General features: G+C 38.6%; 1 pseudogene; it reads left to right on the top strand.

The window, feature by feature from the left end:
- Positions 1-218: 218 nt before the first annotated feature.
- LOC149223700 (protein-tyrosine-phosphatase MKP1-like) overlaps positions 219-22189 on the top strand; it is a 41269-nt pseudogene continuing 19298 nt past the window's right edge.

Here is a 22189-nt window from a genome sequence, read left to right as displayed (position 1 = left end):
AACAAGTAAAACCTGAGCTCTGTCTTTCATGTGATTTTTTAAATGCGATGGATTTCATAAATCAAATGAACTTGAAATCTCCTGTAATTCAGAGCTTATGGAGGGAATGCTAAAAATACATGGGAAGTTGCTAACCTTGATTAACGAAATTGAAAACAGCAGACAACAGATAGCGGAAGTCGAAAACAGTAGACAACAGATAGCGGAAACTCAGCACGATGGGCTCCCAAGCTCCCAAACTCCCCTGCCAGCCCAAAACCAGCCAGCAATCAGCAATAAACAATAATGGGGAACATATCGCTTCACCGCTAGACATAGCCGGAGAGACGAAGGCATCCCCCAGTGGACCGCTGGATCATGCCTCTCAGATGAAGCTGATATATAACGAGTCGGTGCAGAGCGTAACGAGCCGGTACAGAGGCAGAGCAGGTTCATGACACCTGCCGGCATCCACGGACACCTGCAGCTTAACACCAAAGCTTAGGAAACCTTAGCATACCCCTGCAGATAATACGAATTAATGGAATTAATGTTAACATTAAAACCAGACCGTTGACGGTTAGGGAGAATGCACTGGGCATAAAGGTAATTTAAGCTATGATCGGGCCTCTTCCGCCTCGGGAAGAGGCCAAATAAGATGGCGAAGCGTGAGGTGCAAATGGAACTTAGGTTATCTAGGCACATCGGCGCAAAGGGGATTTGCAAACCTTATGTTAAACAGCTAATAACACCGCAGAACTAATGCTAACTCCACCCTGATCGATTACTATAGTCCCTGCCGAATGCCAGATGGCAGGGACTAATAAGGAATAAGATTCGGAGGAAGCTAAGCAGCAGTAACAAATTTTATATGTCAAACCTTCATCACATGGCAGGGACTAATAAGGAATAAGATTCAGAGGAAGCTAAGCAGCAGTAACAAATTTTATATGTCAAACCTTCATCACAGATAGATATAAACAAGTCGTAACAAGTTATAAATGGAAAACAGTAAGTCCCATGGAGATACGCAATGTGAATGTCTAAAAGGTGAATTGTCTAATAACTATTTTTGAATTTTTCCTATCACTTAGAAAAAATGAATTTTTTTTAATTTTCCTTTATAAGCAAACTTGTTCAAAAGCAAACTTGCTTCAAAATCTAGCTTCATCTATTTTATTTAAAAAAAAAATGATTAATATTTAAATTTCATTGAAAGTTATGAACACTCTTTTCTTATATTTAAGATTAGCGAAATGCAGCAGAATCCTCTCATATATACAAAAGAAGAATGAAGCGTAGCAGTTTTCTTCACTGGAATAGATTTTGATTCTCAAATAAAGTTTGTATACATTTGATCATTCTACCAACGTTTCCATGGCCAAGCAACTTAATGGAAGTGCTTTATTAAATATTTCAATGCTTTTTTGACCATTAAAAGTATTGCATGCACAACATTTTTAAATTTGATTCATATGCTATATAGTTTAAACTTTTCCTAATAAATATGAAATACTTTTTATTGTGATATGATTATGTCATTCAAACATTTCCTATCATGTTATTAAGTATTTTGTTAATAATAAAATGTAACATGTATTTTGATCTTAATAAAATATACTCATATTTTAATTTCGAAAATAGATTTTATATCAAAATTTTATTTTAAAAATTATATTAAAAATATTATTTAAATATTTTAATTATAATAAAGTATATTGGCACTTTAATTTTTAAACTAATTGTAATCATAACAAAGTAAATTGGCATCTTAATTTCTAAACTTAAATTTTTGAGTTAAAATTTTACTTTAAAAGAATATATTAGAAAATAAATGAGAAAATTTATGCCTAAATTAATTTAAATATTATTAGTATAAATTCTGATAATAATAATTATTATTTAATAAATTTTATTTTATTTTTTTAATATTTAATCTCTATAAATAATGTTGAAATCTAATTTCAACACAGACCACCAAAAACCGTGAACCAAGCCAGAAACCGTTCACCGGATTTTCTCGGAGCGATTTGCCGACGAAGGAATAATCTGGCAAGGAGCTCCGATATAATTTGGAGCCGACACGTGGTTCAGCCCTGACGTATCCCAACATCATTTTCTCGGGCGTTAAAGTTGGGCAGCAAACTGGGTTCCGATATTTTTGTGAGCCGTCCGATTGCCCTCATCTTTCTCCACCATCGATCTCTGAAGCTACATACGGGCCTGCAGCGAATTAATTTTGCGTGGAGTGGAAGACTATTGGTTGACCGCCGAGAATGGAAGAGTTAATGTTGTTAATGGTTGGTCGTAGTTTTTTGGTGGCCTTTAATATGGTGATGGGCATACGTCCCATACGTTTTCTTTTTATATATATTTGTTTACATATGGCATGTGAGGTTTTTATATATGTGTTAGTTGTAGGATTTAATATGTTTGTTTTTCGTATTAAGTTTTTGATATGTGTATGAGTCACGTGAAATGTGCTCATTTTTTTATTATCGTGTTGACCATTGTTTTTGTATGGCACATGGAAGGTAAATGTAAGGTGTTTGCAGCAGCGAAAAGAAGAACCAGAGGATGTATGAACAACAGTGCACAAATGTCTTTTGTAATGTTTTTGTGAGGCATAGTAAAACAGAGGTGTAAGAAAAACCATGTGTGGTTTTGCACAGCAGTGCATAAATAAAATGGTGGAGCGAGTTTTTGTAAGTCTGTGTAAGTTTTGTTTTTACAGCAGTATGTAAAATTGTTTTACACCAGTAAATGTGAATGGAGGTTTTACAGCAGTAAATGTTAATGGGAATTTTTCCAGCAGTGTAAATTCTCATATGAAGACAGAGTGAATGTTTTTTTGTTTTAATGAATAGAAATATTTTATGGTGAAATACTCTGTTCCTCAGTGAAATTTTTTTTTGTCTTCCTCTGCACAAAAAGATCCTGGAGTAAAGTGAAACAGAGCATTGCCTCTGTGTTTTATTTTCTTGGTTTTTGGTATTTTCCCCATTGAAAAATACCCAACAGTGGTATCAGAGCAGGCTTAGGCTCTTTAAAGAAGTTAGAGAAGCTGAAGGGAGAAGGTTGTTGCTGCAGCAAAACTTCTCAGGCAGACAGAAGACTCAGACATCAAAGGATTCAGGTACTCTTCATAGCTATCTTGTTTGTTACTGAAGAGACAGTCAGTTTTTAAAATACACAGTCAAGGAATGGCTAGCACAAGCACTGGTATGGGTATGTTTAATACCCAGCTCCCACAATTTAATGGGAAGAACTATGACTACTGGTCAATAACTATGAAAGCCTTGCTTGCTTCCCAAGACTTATGGGAAATAGTTGAAGATGGTTTTGAAGAACCAGCAGATGAAACTGAGTTCAATGCATTAACTCAGGGAGAGAAGGATCTGCTGAAGAGCAATAGGAAGAAGGATTCAAAAGCCCGTGTGTTGTTGTATCTAGCAGTAGACCAGAGTATATTTCCAAGGTTAGCAGCAGCTAAGACAGCAAATGAATCATGGGAAACCCTTAAGACAGCCTATCAAGGCATGGAGAGAGTGAAGACATCAAAACTACAATTGCTGAGAAAGGATTTTGAAAACTTGAACATGAAGGAGTCAGACAACATTGAATCATTCTTCACTCATGTGATTGGTGTAATCACACAAATGAGAACTCATGGAGAAACAATTGAAGATAGAAGAATAGTGGAGAAAATATTGAGGGTCTTACCCTCAAGGTTTGATGCCATAGTCACCACCATTGAAGAGACAAAGGATCTCTCAAACTATTCAGTTGATGAGCTACATGCATCACTGATAATACATGAGCAGAGGTTGAGTAGAAATGAAAACTCATCTCTAGAGCAAGCCTTCAAGACCCAGATGTCCTTTGGAAGAGGAAGAGGTCAAGGCAGAGGAAACCGAAGAGGAAGAGGCAGAAGCCAGAACAGAGGTGGAAGGAACAACCCATCAAATGCACAAGGAAGAGGCAGCAATACAAATCAGAACCAAGGCCAAGGCAGCAGCCAACAAGGAGGACAACATCATGCTCAAGGACAAAGGTATGATAAATCTAATGTTCAATGCTATTATTGCAAAAAGTATGGACATTATGCTAGTGATTGTAGAAAGAAGCAACATGATAAGAACAGCAGACAAAATGCAAATGTTACAAGAGAAAACAGCAGTCAAGACAATGTTCTGTTAGCTTGTAACATGGCTGAAACACATAGTGAGGACATATGGTTTTTAGACTCAGGTTGCAGCAACCATATGACCGGAAACATAGCCTTCTTTTCTGCCCTAGATAAAAATGTGAAATCAGAAGTCACACTAGGAACTGATAGTAAAGTGTCTGTTATGGGAAAATGAGAAGTAAAAATATTTTCAAAGCAAGGAGAAAGGAAAACCATAGCAGATGTATACTATGTCCCCGGAATGAGATGTAACCTATTGAGTGTTGGACAGCTTATCCAAAAGGGCTACAATGTTTACTTTGTAAATGATGTGTGCACCATCATGGATATACCACCCAGCAAAAGATGCATTGCTGAAGTGAAGATGACAAGGAACAGGATGTTCCCTCTCCGGATCAGGGCAGACACGAAGAACAAAAGGGAAATGGCAGCAGTCACCCAAGAGGCCTTCCAAAGCGTGCCAAAGGATGAGAACTGGTTATGGCACTTGAGATTCGGGCATCTAAATTTTGGAGGTCTAAACTTATTGAGCAGAAAAGGAATGGTAAGAGGATTACCATTGATAGAGAAGCCGGACAGCCTTTGTGAAGGTTGTATATTGGGCAAACAACATAGAGAAAGTTTTCCATCAGGGAAAAGCATAAGGGCAAAGACACCCTTAGAGATTATCCACTCAGATTTGTGTGGACCAATGCAAGCTCCATCGTTAGCTGGCAGCCTATATTTCTTGACATTCATTGATGATTTTACAAGAAAGACTTGGATATATTTCCTCAAGAACAAAAGTGAAGTCTTTGAGAAATTCCAAAATTTCAAAGCACTTGTGGAGAACCAAAGCGGGCTGCACATAAAAGTATTGAGAACTGATAGAGGAGGTGAGTATATCTCAAATGAATTCCTAAAGTTTTGTAGAGAAAATGGAATACATAAATAGTTCACAACTCGGTACACTCCGCAGCAAAATGGAGTTGCTGAAAGGAAAAACAGAACCATCATGGAGATGGCAAGGAGCATGTTGAAGGCAAAGCATTTGCCAAACGACTATTGGGCTGAAGCTGTACATTGTGCAGTGTACATTTTGAACAGGTGTCCTACAAAAGCAGTGATGAACAAAGTGCCAGAAGAGGCATGGAGTGGGAGAAAGCAAGGAGTCACCCACATGAGAGTTTTTGGGTGTGTGGCCTATGCACACATACCAGATCAGCTAAGGAGGAAGTTGGACAGCAAAGGGGAGAAATGCATCTTCATTGGATACAGTGATGAATCCAAAGCCTACAGGCTGTACATCCCATCTACCAAGAAGTTCTTTGTAAGCAGGGATGTTCAATTCATTGAGGAAGAAGCTTGGGATGGAAGCATAGAGAAAACAGTGAATGTCAAAAACTGTTTGTCTCATGATGAAGATGAAGAGGAGGTGGCTGAAATGCATCCCCAAACAACAGCGCCAACACAAGGACAGCAAGGGACACCATTGAGGATAAATGAGAGTGCTTCTCCAAGCACACCACAAGGAGGAAATTCAAGTGCATCTTCAAGCACTTGCACACCAAATGAAAGAGGTAAGAAATTTAGAAATCTAAGTGACATTTATGATGAAGGAATGAATTCCTTATTTGTCTTGTATTGTCATGTTGATGATCCTATTCATTTCGAAGAAGCAATTAAAGATAGGAAATGGATAGAAGCTATGGACGAGGAGATGAATGCCATAGAGAGAAACAAAACATGGGATTTGGTTGAGTTACCAAAAGGCAAAGAAGTCATTGGTGTGAAATGGGTCTACAAGACCAAGAGCAATGCTGAAGGCAAGATAGAAAGGCACAAGGCAAGGCTGGTTGTCAAAGGCTACAAGCAGCAGTACGGGAGAGATTATGAGGAGACTTTCGCCCCGGTTGCAAGAATGGAAACAGTGAGGGCAGTGCTGTCCATAGCAGCACAAAACAAATGGAAAGTCTACCAAATGGATGTGAAATCAGCATTCCTAAATGGAGTGTTAATGGAAGAGGTCTATGTGGAACAGCCTCTCGGATATGAGAAGAAAGGTGAAGAGCACAAAGTGTGCAAGTTGAAGAAAGCTCTTTATGGGCTGAAGCAAGCGCCAAGAGCATGGTACAGCAGGATAGATTCTTATCTATTGGATAATGAATTCGACAAATGTGAAGGAGAACCCACAGTCTACATCAAGGAAAATGATGGTAAAATTTTAATTGTTGTCTTGTATGTAGATGATGTTATTTTCACTGGAAATGATATTTATCTTATTGAGAATTTTAAATCAGTCATGAAGGATGAATTTGAAATGACTGATATGGGTTTGTTGAGATACTTCTTAGGCATAGAAGTAGATCAAAATGAAAAAGGAATTTTTATATCTCAAGCAAGATATGTAAATCAAGTTTTGGGCAGATTTAAGATGGAAGAATGCAAGGCAGCAATCACTCCCACAGTGATGGGATTAAAACTCAGCAGAGAGGACAGCAGCAAGGATTTTGATCCTAGCCGGTACAAAAGCATTGTGGGCAGCCTTATGTATTTAACAGCTACTAGGCCTGACATTATGTATGCTGTTAGTTTAATTTCCAGGTTCATGGAGAGGCCGAAGGAGGCACATTGGCAGGCAGCAAAGAGAATTTTGAGGTATGTCAAAGGTACCAAAATGTTTGGAATTTTATATCATGCCTCAGAACATTCAGATTTGATTGGATACACTGACAGTGATTGGGCTGGAAGTGTAGATGATCGGAAGAGCACTTCCGGTTATGTTTTTAATATGGGTTCAGGAGCCATTTCATGGGCTTCTAAGAAGCAGTCCATTGTAGCATTGTCTACAGCAGAGGCTGAATATGTGGCAGCTACAGCAGCAGCATGTCAAGCAGTGTGGATGAGAAGAATGTTGAGAAGCTTAGGCCAAGAGCAGGCAAAAGCGACAGTGATCTTTTGTGACAATAGCTCAGCTATTGCATTGTCAAAGAATTCAGTGTTTCATAAGAGAACGAAACACATTGATACCAGGTTTCACTACATCAGAGAATTGATCAACAATGGAGAAATTGTCCTCGAACATTGCAGGACTCAAGAACAGGTAGCAGACATCCTGACAAAGCCACTTGATCAGAAGAGCTTTGAATTTTTGAGAAAGTGTCTGGGTATGACCGAATGCCCAGCTGTTGAAATTAAAGGGGAGTGTTGAAATCTAATTTCAACGCAGACCACCAGAAACCGTGAACCAAGCCAGAAACCGTTCACCGGATTTTCTCGGAGCGATTTGCCGACGAAGGAATAATCCGGCAAGGAGCTCCGATATAATTTGGAGCCGACACGTGGTTCAGCCCTGACGTATCCCAACGTCATTTTCTCGGGCGTTAAAGTTGGGCAGCAAACTGGGTTCCGATATTTTTGTGAGCCGTCCGATTGCCCTCATCTTTCTCCACCGTCGATCTCTGAAGCTGCATACGGGCCTGCAGCGAATTAATTTTGCGTGGAGTGGAAGACTATTGGTTGACCGCCGAGAATGGAAGAGTTAATGTTTTTAATGGTTGGTCGTAGTTTTTTGGTGGCCTTTAATATGGTGATGGGCATACGTCCCATACGTTTTCTTTTTATATATATTTGTTTACATACGGCATGTGAGGTTTTTATATATGTGTTAGTTGTAGGATTTAATATGTTTGTTTTTCGTATTAAGTTTTTGATATGTGTATGAGTCACGTGAAATGTGCTCATTTTTTTATTACCGTGTTGACCATTGTTTTTGTATGGCACACGGGAGGTAAATGTAAGGTGTTCGCAGCAGCGAAAAGAAGAACCAGAGGATGTATGCACAGCAGTGCACAAATGTCTTTTGTAATGTTTTTGTGAGGCATAGTAAAACAGAGGTGTAAGAAAAACCATGTGTGGTTTTGCACAGCAGTGCATAAAGAAAATGGTGGAGCGAGTTTTTGTAAGTCTGTGTAAGTTTTGTTTTTACAGCAGTATGTAAAATTGTTTTACACCAGTAAATGTGAATGGAGGTTTTACAGCAGTAAATGTTAATGGGAATTTTTCCAGCAGTGTAAATTCTCATATGAAGACAGAGTGAATGTTTTTTTTGTTTTAATGAATAGAAATATTTTATGGTGAAATACTCTGTTCCTCAGTGAAATTTTTTTTTGTCTTCCTCTGCACAAAAAGATCCTGGAGTAAAGTGAAACAGAGCATTGCCTCTGTGTTTTATTTTCTTGGTTTTTGGTATTTTCCCCATTCAAAAATACCCAACAAATAAAATATAAATATTATTATATTTTAAATATACAAAATTCATATAGTTTAAGTACGAAAAGAATAACATTTTTATTAATTTAATTTTTTGCCTATAGAAAAACATATATTTTTAAAAAACTATATGAAATGATCTATATTTTGAAGAGCAATATCGTTACCGAGTCACTTACCTTCCAAGAGGATAAATCCGCTAATATTGCGGAAGTTAATTAAGACAGTGGATGACCAAAAACTTGTATGACCTTAAGATTGTTGCAGAAATTTGATAAGAAATTATCAAAAGCTTATCCAGTCATTTCCACATCGAGTAGGCAAACAAATCCTGTTCTGCTGGATGGCATCGACAAGGTTTAAAGACGGCATTGATTATTAAACAACATCATTATAATCAACCCACTATTAGCAGAGTTTATTATAATGACTTATCAAAAAGTTAAAACACTTCGAAAAAATAAATCATTCATTTATGCGTATCATGTACTTAATCTATTTGAAAAATAATAATAATAAAGTCGTTGTAATCTTGTATCTGAGTTTCAAAAGAAATAGGTGAATAAAGAAAAGAGGCCTTGGGTGTATTTCAAATATTTGAATTTCTTAATTAAAAAACATATTCTGAAAATAAAACTAAATTGATATATAAAAATAATAATTTTTTTTCGAAGGTCTGGAAGGAATTTGTAATTAGCTTTGGACTTGTGTTTGAATCCCATTTCTATACAATTCCACCAATCATAAAAATTGAACATAAAATTTATTAGTGTATAATTTTACACTAATTTTCCAAGTTAACAAACTCACAATTCAAATTAATTATATATAAAATATAAATTTTCAATTTTTAAAACAATTTTAATATTAATTTTTTTTGATCAAGTGAGAGTAGGTCCTTCTATTAATCTGTAAAAAGTACATAATATACATAAGGCAGCACTAGCTACAAAGGAGTTGTGGCCCACACAACCGCTTATCCAAGCGTGTGGAGAAACTAAGGGACAACCCACTCTTGAGGCATCAATCGGGACAACTAGTGAAATAGAAACCTTCTATCCTCACTGTCGAGCCACAAAAAAACCTTTGTAACCGTGCCGAAGGCCCACGAACCGTGCCGAGGCCCACAAAACAATGCCAAGTAACCACTCATAACCTCCGTAGAACATGAAATCCTGAAGACCGTGCGATCAACCTTTAAAGATCCAACGATCAAGAGGCGATATCAGGTTGTCACCATGCTTACCCTTTATCCATTCAAACAGACCCAAAAATAAAATGTGCCATCTCTCTAATCTATTTCGGGTTTGAATGAAGAGATAACCCATGAGCAGTTTAACTGCCCGAAATCTACCGAATGCAAGAGACCGCAAAAGATCTATGCAACTAGCTCGTAACATAATTGCTCTTACGGACCCAAAGCATAAATAAGTCACCGCTTAAATGAATTTTGGGTCCGTTTTGAAAATTAATGGTCTTGCAAATTACTGCCCAAAATCCATAGGATGACTGCGATCTCATCAACATGCCCACACATTAACTACGCAAACAACCCAAAGAATTAATAGGCCATATTCAATGCATTTCGGGTCCATACAAAGACTTAACATGTATGTAGTTTCCCACCCAAAAACCATAGGAATATAGAGTTCAGGGTGCAGTTTCCCACCCGAAAACCAAAGGAAAACTTTAGTCGGGTGCCTGTCATCTTGCTCACACTTTACCAGATGCTACTTCCCCGTGTTGACCAAAACTCCTCTGTTTCCATCAGTCTTCACTCTACTTATTTCTAATGCTGTAAAAGTACTCCCTGTCTAAGGTCATCTGTCTATGACAATATTCCCGCAATCATCCTTGGGGAGTCCCCATCCAGTCATATTTTTTATTGCTTTTGGAATAGAGTACTCCTTTGTTTGCCAAAATATCCGCTAACAAGTTGGTTGTTTGGCACACATGAACAAAACTAAGGGTTCTCATGGTTCGCAGGTGGAATTGAATACGTTGATAGACCTGCAGTAACCGCCAGTGTTTTGACACTTTTTCTGGTGTTGAGCCATTGCATATTTTCTTGACTGAATTAATTATCAATTCAGAATCAACTTCAATGATGGTATTATGTAAATTTGAGTCCATCAAGATTTCTAGGCATTGGTCAAGGGCCATGAGCTCTGCCATATTATTAGTGGCCTTCCCCAAATGACTATGAAAAATGGCTTTTATGAAACCCTTTTCATATCCTATTACTCTGCCATAACGAGCCATACCAAGGTTTCCTTTAGAGGCCCCATCTATATTGCATTTCATAAAACCATGAGAGGGAGGTTACTAGAAGTCCTTATCAGCTGTTATACGACTTACAATCTTGTTTATGCCTTGGGGGAAAGGCCATGTAGGCCCAAATGAAGAAGTATCTGTGCATCCTTGTCTTGAGGTTGGTTCTCAGGGGGTTTCTTTAGAAGGGTTCCTACAGTCTCTTTGAGTTGTCTTATGATCTGAGCCATGATGCTCTGGGATGAACCAATTCTGTTCTTGAAGATCCTATTGTTGCATTCTTTCTAGACATCCCAGATTAGAAAGCCTGGAACCATAGCCCAAGCTTTGTTGATTATTTCATTTTCAGAGAAGTTTCTCCTCCAATTCCTCAAAGTGTTGGTGATGCTGCAAATGTCCCTATCCGTTTGTCTAAAGATTGAAGCCACCCAATTCCAAAAGGTGGAGGTGAATGGGTAGAGGTTGAGTAGGCATTCCATTGTTCCTTCTTGTAATTCACATAGTTGGCATTTAGATGGACTAGTTACACCTCTTTTCCGAAGGTTTTCCCAAGTCAGAATTTTTTTATGTTGCACCAACCACATGAACAGTTTGATTTTCATCCAGTTTTAGTTCTGCCATAGTTTCTTCCATACCTGGAAAGTCAAGCCCTCGGGATATTCCTTGGCTTCTTTGAGGTTAAAGTTGCCTTCATTTTTTTTCCCCATCTCATTTGGTCTGAAGATGTTGATGTCAGAATCTGTCTCTCTTCCAAGATAACTGCAAGAGCTTCTCCCTGGGCCTTTAAAGGGGAGTCATCACTGTATACCAGGTTCTTCCTTATTCCCCATTTTCCATCGCTTCTATCCTGATCCTAGAAGTCATTTACCCTGAGTAAACCTTCTTCGTTAGTATCATTCTTGAGATTGACAAATTCATTTCTTAACAGGTTAGGTTCCTGTTGCCAATTGTCCTCCCAAAACCAAGCTAGGTTTCCATCTCTGATTTCCCAGAAATTGTGTTTCTAAACAATGGCTTTATTCTCCCAAGCTTGTTCCAAATGTGGGAGCCTTTGATGAGCCCAGAAATTCGAATGTGCTCCCTTTCTTGCCAATTATTTGAATATTTTTGTTTCCATACCTTGGCCCAAGGGGCAACTGATTCCTTTAGCCATCTCCACCATAATTTTGCCTCCAAAACTTTTCCTATGGTTTTAGGGTCATAAAGTCCCAAACCTCTATGTGTGTTAGGTTTATAGATATTTTCCCAAGCTACCAAAGCCCATTTTCTTTTCTCTTCCCCTTTGCCGCAAAGGAAATCTCTTTGGATATTTCTGATGTGTTGCACAACTCCTTTAGGAGTTGGAAAGGTTGAAAACATGAAGATGGGCATAATTTGTAGGACAAATTTTGTACGCACTAGCCTTCCTGCTAAATTCGAAGACTTGTTTGTCCATTTTCGGATTTTGTCCTGGAGTTTATTAGTAACTGGCTCCCAAACTGCCTTGCTTAGAGGTTTTTCTATTAGAGGTATTCCCAAATATTTGGAGGGTAGTTGATCTCTTTGAATACCTAGAATTCTGGTGAGGTTTCTCTAAATAGAAATGTCAGTATTAAAAAATAAAATCTTACATTTGGTAAGGCTTACCTCCGTACCCGCAGCCATAGCAAAGTTGTTCAGGATTTGCTTGAAGGCTTGAGATTCCTTGACCATGGGTGTACCTTGAAGCATGGTGTCATCCACAAATTGTTGATGAGTCAAGGCATCCCCATTCAGGGTGAGTTTAGGGCCCTAGATTTTTCCTTTTGCTTTGGAAGATTTGATCACATTACCTAAACATTCCATCATGAGAATAAAGAGGAAGGATGAGAGTGGATCTCCTTGTTTGAGTCCTCTCGAAGGCTTAAAGGTTTTGGATGGTGAGCCATTTAGCAAGATTGAGAAACTTGAGGTGGCAACAAGGACCATTACCCATCTTATCCAGTTATGGTCAAAGTTGTATGCTATTAGTACTTCCCTGATGTATGCCTAGCTTAGCTTATCATAAGCCCTCTCTAGGTCAAGTTGTATGATCATAAATTCCTACTTATTGCTCTTGAGTGAGTGAACCACCTCGTGAGCTTGAATGATGTTATTTAGAATTTACCTTCGTTCCACATATGTAGTTTTCTCCTCAGACACAAGAGTTGGAAGAGGGGGCTTAAGCCCATTTGTAATTATTTTGGAAATAATTTTGTACACCACATTGCATAATGCTATGGATCTAAATCTATCTGGTGTCATAGCATTTTCTTGCTTTGGAATCAAAGATCTGAAAGAGGTATTGAGCGCCTTCAAAATAGTTTTGTTTTTCCTCGAGTTCTCCACCACATCGAGGATATCTTGGTTGACTATTTCCCAACATACTTTGAAGAAGTAGATACTGAAACCATCCAGACCTGGAGCTTTCCCATCTTGCATCTCTTTGATGACTTCGCTGACCTCCTCTTCAGTCACTGGCATGTTAAGATTATAATTGTCTTCTCTTGTCACAAGCTTAGGAATGTGCTTTGTGAAGTCATTGATGAATTGTGATCTGTCTATGAGAGGCTCCTCTTCTATGCTTTGGAAATGTTGAACCAAAGCAAATTCTATTTATTTGTGGGTGTTGAGTTGTTTTGCTTGAGTATCTTTGAGTTTTCAAATCCTATTATGAGACATATGATCCATGGTAGACTTGTGAAAAAACCTTGTATTTCTTTCTCCTTCTTTTATCCATTGTACCCTCGATTTCTATTTCCAGAAGATATCGTCTTGCTTGCATAAGCCTTCCCATTCCTGTTGAAGAGAGTCATCTTGTATTTTACTTTCCTCGGTGAAGCCATCTGTGATGGGGACCTGGTTAATTCCTTGTAGTTTTTGTTCAACCACTCTTTTGGCTTTGAAGATATTTCCAAACTCATTCTTATTCCAATCTTTAAGCCTGAGTTTGATGTGTTTCAATCTCTGATGCATAAGGAACATTTTAGTTCCCTGAACGTGCATATCTTCTATCCACCATTTTTCAATATTGTTGATGAAGTCAGGATGGGTAAGAAAAATGTTTTCAAACCTGCAAGGTTTGTTTCTCGAAGTGCCTATAAAGGAAGCTTCAAGTTGAATAGCCCAGTGGGTCGAGCCTCCAAAAGGGAGGATTATAGTCGACAAGTCAAGGCCTGTGAGGATGAGGTCCTCAGAGCTAATTAATCTATCTAGTTTAGAGGAAACTTGAGAAGCCCCTCCCCTCTTATTATTCCAGGTGAAGGTACCATTTCTTGTCTCTATATCCACTAGCCTCATGTTGTTTATGAAGTTTTGAAATGCTATGGAATCTCTGCCTAGTGATCTGGTCCCACCTTTTTTTCTGAGAGAGATCTGATCATATTAAAGTCCCCTCCCAGAATCCAGGGATAACCGGATATCTTTTTCTTAGCTCCTCCACTGAGGTCAAAAGCCTGAGTTTGTCTTCAAGTTTTTGTGGACCATAGACATTTATGATCAAATAAACTTCCTTATCACCCAAAGGTTGGATAACCACTGATAGGTAGTTCTTGAATGCTTTAGCATCTAGGATTCCAAGTTTCTAGGGGTTCCAAAGCGTGAGAATTCCTCCTGCTATGTTGTCTGCTTTAACTTCCAGATATTCATACTTAAGAAGCCATTTTCTATGTATATGTCTTATTTTATCTATTGAACATTTTGCTTCCGAGATAAACACTATATTTGGTTCTTCTTCTTTCATTCTACTGCTGAGATTTCTTTGTTTCCTTTTACTTCCTAGACCCTTAATATTCCATGTTGTAAGCTTCATTAAGAAAGATTTGTAAATGAGTAACTAGTAAGGTCTTTCATCTTACCTAAGTTGATCATGAGTTTTCCACACTCTATCAGCAGCTCATTCTTTCCTTTTCTTCCTCTTTTCTACTTGGGTTCTTAGGAGCTTGTCCCAAAGTTACCTCCATCGTTTTTACCCCTTCGTTGTCCTGACTATCATGGTTTCTTTTGACCCCAGAACCCTTTGCCTGAGATCTCCAGAGGAAGAGCTATTGTACTCTGTTAAACTCCTCTTGAGGTAGCGAATCCACCCCTTTGGCAGTTCCTTGCTCCAGGAACTTTTCTAGATCGAGATGCTCCCTTTCAAGAATTTCTTGCAGCTCATGATCCTCCATTCCCACTTTGCTTGGGGTCATCTCATGGTCCCTATCAAGTTCCATAGTGCTTGGCAGATCCTCCTTTTGTTGGTTATTTTCAGGTCTATCCTCCATGTTGTCATCCTTTTCCTTCTTTGCAGGACTGTCCTCCAGTACCTGGTTCACTCCATTGTTCCCATCTTCTTCTTCTAATATCTTGAATCTATTATGACTAGGCTGCTTTTCCTCATTGATTTTCTTTTGGTTCTTTCTCCCTCCTTTCCCTCTGCCTTCCACTTTGGTAAATCCTTCAGTATCTTTCCCTGAAGTGGCTTTAATACTGATCTCCATTTTTTTTAAAGGGCAGTCTCTGAAGAGGTGCCCATGTTAATGGAATTTGAGACATCTGAAAGGGACATGCTTGTAATCCACTGCCCGCACCCATTCTTCATCATATACTTCTAGAATGATTTCATCCGACAGAGCTCCAGAAAGGTCCATTTCTATGCATATTCGGGCAAAGGAGGTATATTTTTTGCGTAGTGTGGCATCTGATATTTTTAAAAAACACCCGAGTTTATTGCCTATGGATTTTAAGGATTCTGGTAACCAATAATATAAAGGTAGGGAGTACAGTCTTATCCATACTGGCACTGATGCGAATGTCTCTTGTTCCAGGACAAAATTCCTCACCCATGGCCGCATATAGAGGCTGTTGGCATTTTGGCTCAGGTATGGCGCTATGATACAGGTGTTGTCCTTGATGGCAACTCTCTTTGATGACAGATCTCCGTTCAGTCTACAGAATGAAGAGAAATCTCATATACGCAGGTTAATTAAGTCCAAGTTGCGTATACACGCTGGTGATATGCATACTAAGTCGCGTATACGCAGGAGAGCTATATAATAAGGCGCGTATACACGCAGATGCATGAACAGAAAAGTGCGTATATGTCGGGAAGTTTCCTTTTGGTCCATGGTAGTTAGTCCTCGGTACTTGTGCCCATGTCTTTGGACCAAAGTACCTCGACAATCGTGTAGATCTCTAGTTTCGCAGTTGATGGTTTTGGATTTCTATGGTTTTGGCTCTTGGTATTGAGCAAGGCCTAAGGCTATATAAGGAGAAGAAGATCATTAGGCAAAATCATCTTTTCGAAAAGGCTTGAATATCTGAAAAAGAAAGAGATCTGATATGCAGGTTCTGGGTTGCTTGATCTAAGCCAAGGAGAGATCACATCGGTTGATGGAAGACTAGATCTAAGGATAGATCGGGATCTAATGGTTTGAAATGCACTATCATGATATGGTTGATTATGCGTATTTCTAGATCTGCATACTGTCGCAATGTTATGTTCTGGGTCTAACTGATGTCTGGTACAGCTGCAAATTGAGAAAGTTTATTTTTAGATCTGTACGCAGGTTGGCTTCGGTAAAAGCGCGTGTATACGCGGGTTTTTCTCATTGAAGTAGCGTATATCTTTTGAAGCTTGATTTTGGGTTTACAGTTGGGTCTGACTGTTATTGCAGAGTTCTGTAGTCTGCTCTGTGTTCTGGTAACTGGTGATTGACAGGGTTCAGTGGTTTAGTGATTCAAAGTTTGGTTGTTTTATGCTTCAATGATCTGTTGTGAAAGGTGAATGAATTGTGGCCTTCAGATTGTAATGTTGTGCTTCAGGAATATCCAGTCTGAAAATGTATGAAAGGTGGTACCTGAAGGAAAGAAGATTGTAGGTCAGCACCTACGTACTAGTATCTTGGCTAGTACAAGAGCAAAGGGGGTTGGAGCTCCCTTCCAAGGAAGTTTGGAGAACGAGAGAAGGTTGTAGCCTTCTGCAGGTTGTAGCCTGCGTACTGGTATAAGGCTGCACCAGTACAAAAGATTGTAAACTGAAGTTTCATATTAAAGAAAGATAGAGACAACTTGCAGCAGGTGGTTTTCACCCACATTGGGTTTCCACCTTATATCTTGGTGTTCATGTGTGTGGCTTTTGATCTGTTCTGTTATACTGCACCTGTTTACTGTTAATGTGGTGAATAATGTCCTGATGAACTTAACTGAAGAATAAGCTAACTAAATTATGAGTTTTCTTCTTATACGCTGTTTTATTTAGTCACAGTAGCGTGTACACGCTGGTTCACTTAACTGAAGTAGCGTATATGTTTCTGAGCATTGAAAAAGTTTGATTGATCTGATAATACTGATTCACCCCCCCTCTCAGTATTATTTCCAACAATTGGTATCAGAGCAGGTCCTTCAGAGAAGCTTGATCGCTTGAAGGTAGATCATTCATCATGAGCAACTACGAGAAAGAAGCATCAATCAGGCCACCGATTTTTGATGGGACAAATTTCAATTATTGGAAGGTAAGAGTTACTGCATATCTTCAATCTCTTGGTACAGAAGTTTGGAACATTGTAGAAACAGGCTATGCTTTTCCTTCAGCTACTCCTACAGATCCAGCTGAGAAAAAGCAGTATGAAACAAATGCAAAAGCAGTCAGTACTCTATTAGGAAGTATATCCCAAACAGAATTCATGAAGGTCATGCACTTCAAATCAGCAAAAGAGATATGGGACAAAATGATCATTAGCTATGAAGGAGATGAACAGGTAAAGCAAGCTAAACTTCAAACTCTCAGGATTCAATATGAGACTCTCAAGATGTATAATGATGAAAGTGTGGCTAATTATTTTCTTCGGGTAGATGAGATTGTTAATTGTATGAAAAATTTGGGTGAAGAAATAAAAGAGACTATAGTAGTTCAAAAGATTCTAAGATCATTATCCCCCAAGTTTGAATCTAAAGTATCTGCAATAGAAGAAAAAGAAAATCTTCGTGTTCTCACTATGTCTCAGCTACATGGAATTCTAACTGCTTATGAAATGAGAAAGGGAGGTCCATCAGACAGAAGGGAAGCTGCTTTTAAGGCATCAGGAAAAGAAGATTACTATGAAGCAAGCCATGTTCCAGAAGAAGAGGAAGAAGAATCAAATTTTGTCAGAAATCTTCAAAGGGGTTCTGGAAGGTTCAGAGGTAAGCTACCTTTCAAATGCTTTGCTTGTGGAAGAGTAGGTCATTATGCTGCAAAATGTCCTTATAAGGATAAAGGAAAAGAACCTGCTAGATGGAACAAGAAACAAAGTGCAAATAAGAAAAGCTACTACACCCATGAAGATAGTGATGGCTTATCAAACAGTGATGAAGATGAACAAGGTAATAAATATAAGCTGTTAATGGCATTTGAAGATGATGATTATGAGGATGCTGTAGATGTGGATAATCTCTATAATGAAATTACTAGACTCAAGAGATGCATAGAAGAAAAGAATGTGATCATTGATACTTTGCAATTTCAAATTGATGAAAAGGAAAAACATCTTGAAAAACTAGAAGGTGAAATTGTTGGTCTTAGAAAAGAAATTGAGAAAACAAAAGCTATTAATCTTAAGTTTGTCAAAGGATCTGAAACTTTGGATGAGATTATCAATGTGCAGCGGTCTCCTCTAAACAAGACAGGTTTGGGCTATAATGGAGAAACCTCTCAAGCATCCACCTCAAAAAGTTATCTTGATGCAGCAAGAAGAAATGAGCAGAAGAACAATGAAGATAATCAGGTAAAGCAGGGACGAATTACAAACAGAAACTATCAGGGACAATCCTTCTTAAGGGTGAACAAAAGCTACAACCAACCACAGGTAAAATCTTCTCAGTTTGGCTCAAGAATAGATGAAAATAGAAATTACAATCAGTTGGCTGGTAGATTCAATAACCGCAGAAGCTTCTTCAATGGACAATGCTTTTCTTGCCATAACTTTGGTCACAAAGCAGCTCAATGTGTTGCATATAAAACAATCATGACTAGGGAAGCTCAAAAACAAAGAAGTATGACAGGGATTACAAAAAGGACCTATAACAACTTTTCGGTTCTTGAAAATGAAGTTGAATGTTCTATTTGCAATAATTTTGGTCATAAAGACTCTGAATGCAGGAGCAGGTTTCAGGAGAAAAAGGAACAAGCCACGAGCACCAAAACATGGAGAATAAAGGAACCTCAAACAGAAAGATGTGGGATAGCATTTTATGCAGAAGGACAGGAAAATCTATGGTACATTGACAGTGGATGTTCGAAACATATGACAGGTGATAAAGAAAAACTTGAATCTTATTCTACTTTAGAAAAGGGAAAGAAAGTTTCTTTTGGAAATGATACTCCTGCAACTATAAAAGGAAAAGGTATTGCTCCTTTGAAAGAAAAGGTCAAGGCTGGAAATGTTTTATATGTTGATGGATTGAAGCATAATCTACTAAGTGTCAGCCAGATGTGTGATCAAAAAACCGAGGTTATTTTTAGATCGAATGGATGTCTTGTTCGTGATCTTGATACAGGTAAAACAGTTCTCAAAGGCAAAAGAACTCCAAATAATCTGTACATATTTGAAGAAGGACAACAACAATGCTATCTTAGCAAGGATGAAGAGCACTGGTTATGGCATCGAAGGTTGGGACATCTAAGCTTCTCACAAATAAGGAAAGCATGCAAATATCAGGCAGTTCGCGATCTTCCAGATATCAAAATTCCAGACAACACCATATGCAAATCTTGTCAGTTTGGAAAGCAAACCAGAACTAACTTTCCAGAGAAGGAAGGATCAGCTAGCTTGCCTCTTGAGCTAGTCCATACAGATGTATGTGGTCCATTTAGGAAAAGGACACCTCGAGGAGAAGAATATCTGATATTATTCATTGATGATTTCTCAAGGTTTGTTTGGTTAGGGCTTATGAAGCACAAAGATGAAGCATTCGAAAAATTCAAATCCTTCAAAGCATTGGTTGAAAATGAATCAGGACACAAAATTAAGTGCCTCAGATCTGACAGAGGTGGGGAGTTCACCTCAAATGAATTTTTCGATTTCTGTGACGAACATGGGATAAGAAGAGAATTCTCTACAGCTAGAACTCCTCAGCAAAATGGGGTTGTGGAAAGAATGAACAGAACTATCCAACAAATGGCTCGTGCTATGCTCAATGAATCAGGTACTCCTGCAACCTTCTGGGGTGAAGCTGCACATGCTGCTGTTATTATTCTTAACAAAACAAATGTCCGAGTAAACAGCACTCAAACACCTCATGAGCTTTGGAGTGGTAAAACTCCTTCCGTGAAGCACTTCAAAATCTTTGGGAGCAAATGTTATATTAAGAATACTGATGAGCAACTTGGAAAACTTGAACCAAGAGCAGATGAGGGCATTCTTCTTGGTTATTCTCCACATAGCAAAGCATACAAGTGCTACAATAAAAGACTTGGCAGAATTGTTGACAGTATTGATATAGTGGTTGATGAGAAGGGATATATTCCTAGGCAAGTTCATCATGAAGACATTGAAGAAGATGAAGGTTACTCTCAAAGGCGAAATGATGAAGAAGAAGAACCTCAAGAAGAAGAAGAATCTCAAGAAGAACCAGAGGAGCAGACAAGAATAGAAGAGAAGAATCCATCCAGATATGTTCAAAAGAATCATCCAGAAACTCAGATTGTGGGGCAGAAAGAAGCAGGAGTACAAACAAGAAGGACACTTGCAGAAGCTTCAAGCTACTTGGCATTACTCTCCTCCACTGAACCACAAAATGTGAAAGAGGCATGCAAAGATGAATGTTGGGTCAAAGCAATGGATGAAGAACTTGAGCAAATCGAAAAGAACAACACTTGGGAATTAGTTCCTAGACCAAAAGATAAGAATGTAATAGGAACAAAATGGGTCTTCAAGAATAAATTAAATGAAAATGGAGAAGTAATTAGAAACAAGGCCAGACTTGTTTGTAAAGGGTATGCACAGCAAGAAGGAATAGATTTTGAAGAGACCTTTGCTCCTGTGGCAAGACTTGAGGCCATCCGAATGTTCCTTGCTCTCTCAAGCTTTCAAAACTTCAAGGTATTTCAAATGGACGTGAAATCAGCCTTCCTGAATGGAGACTTAGAAGAAGAAGTATATATTGAGCAGCCAGATGGCTTCATTCTTGGGAATGATCCAAACCTTGTATGCAGATTGAAAAAGGCACTCTATGGACTCAAACAAGCTCCAAGGGCTTGGTACTATCGGTTGGACAAATATCTTCACCAACAAGGCTTTTCAAAAGGATCAGCAGATAGCAATCTCTATATAAAAGTTGAAAATAACAAATTGCTAATTCTTGTTGTTTATGTAGATGATATTATTTTTGGCAGCAATGAAGAGACTATGAGTCAAAACTTTGCCTTGGTTATGCAGAAAGAATTCGAAATGTCACTTCTTGGAGAATTGACATATTTTCTTGGATTGCAAATCCAACAAAATGAAGGAGGTATCTTCTTGTCTCAAACCAAATACCTCAAGCAGATCTTGAAGAAGTATGGCATGGAAGAGTCAAAGCCAGTATGTACACCCATGGTTACAGGATGCAGCCTCAGTGCAAATGATGAATCAGCAGCAGTTCACCAACCCACTTATAGATCCATGATTGGGAGTTTGCTTTATTTGACAGGTACTCGACCAGATATTACACATGCAGTAGGAATGGTTGGAAGATTTCAAGCCAACCCAAAGGAAACTCATCTTCAGGCAGTCAAAAGAATCTTCAAATATCTTCAAGGGACCCAAAACTATGGCTTATGGTATCCTAGAAATACAGATCTCACTCTTCATGCTTACACAGATGCAGATTGGGCTGGAAGTGTGGATGATAGGAAAAGCACAAGTGGTGGTGCTTTCTTCATGGGTTCCAGATTAGTATCTTGGTTCAGCAAGAAACAGAGTTCGATTGCCTTATCTACAGCTGAAGCAGAATATGTGGCTGCAGCATCTTGTTGCACACAACTTCTTTGGATGATGCAGACCTTGCAGGACTTTCAAATCACTTGCACTCCACCCGTCTCTATCTTATGTGATAATACAAGTGCAATCAGCATTTCAAAGAATCCAGTCATGCACTCAAAGACCAAGCACATACCAATCAAGTACCATTTTCTTCGGGAACAAGTGCTTGAGCAGAAGGTCAAGTTGGAGTATGTTCCTTCTAAGGAACAAGTTGCTGATATTCTCACAAAACCACTGCCCAGGGAAACTTTTGAATATCTCAGACAAAAGCTGGGAGTAGTTGATGCTTCATCCTGCTGTTGAAGTTTGTTTATTCTACAGAAAAGTTGGTATACGCAGGTTACGGAAGGGATATCCGCGTATATACGCAGGTTACGGAAAAGGAAGTCGCGTGTATGTCGGACGCTTGTTGCAGAAAGTATATCCGCGTACATACGCAGCTTCATGCAGGAGAAAACGCGTATATGAAGTTCTGAACAGCAAGGGAAATCTCTGGAGTTCTGAACAGCAATGGGTATGT

This window comes from Pinus tabuliformis, chromosome Q (assembly GCF_031772625.1).
Source record: "Pinus tabuliformis cultivar Carrire ecotype Pingquan chromosome Q, CPIR1, whole genome shotgun sequence".
In the NCBI taxonomy this organism is placed as follows: domain Eukaryota; kingdom Viridiplantae; phylum Streptophyta; class Pinopsida; order Pinales; family Pinaceae; genus Pinus; species Pinus tabuliformis.
This window is presented reverse-complemented; position numbering and strand designations above follow the sequence as displayed.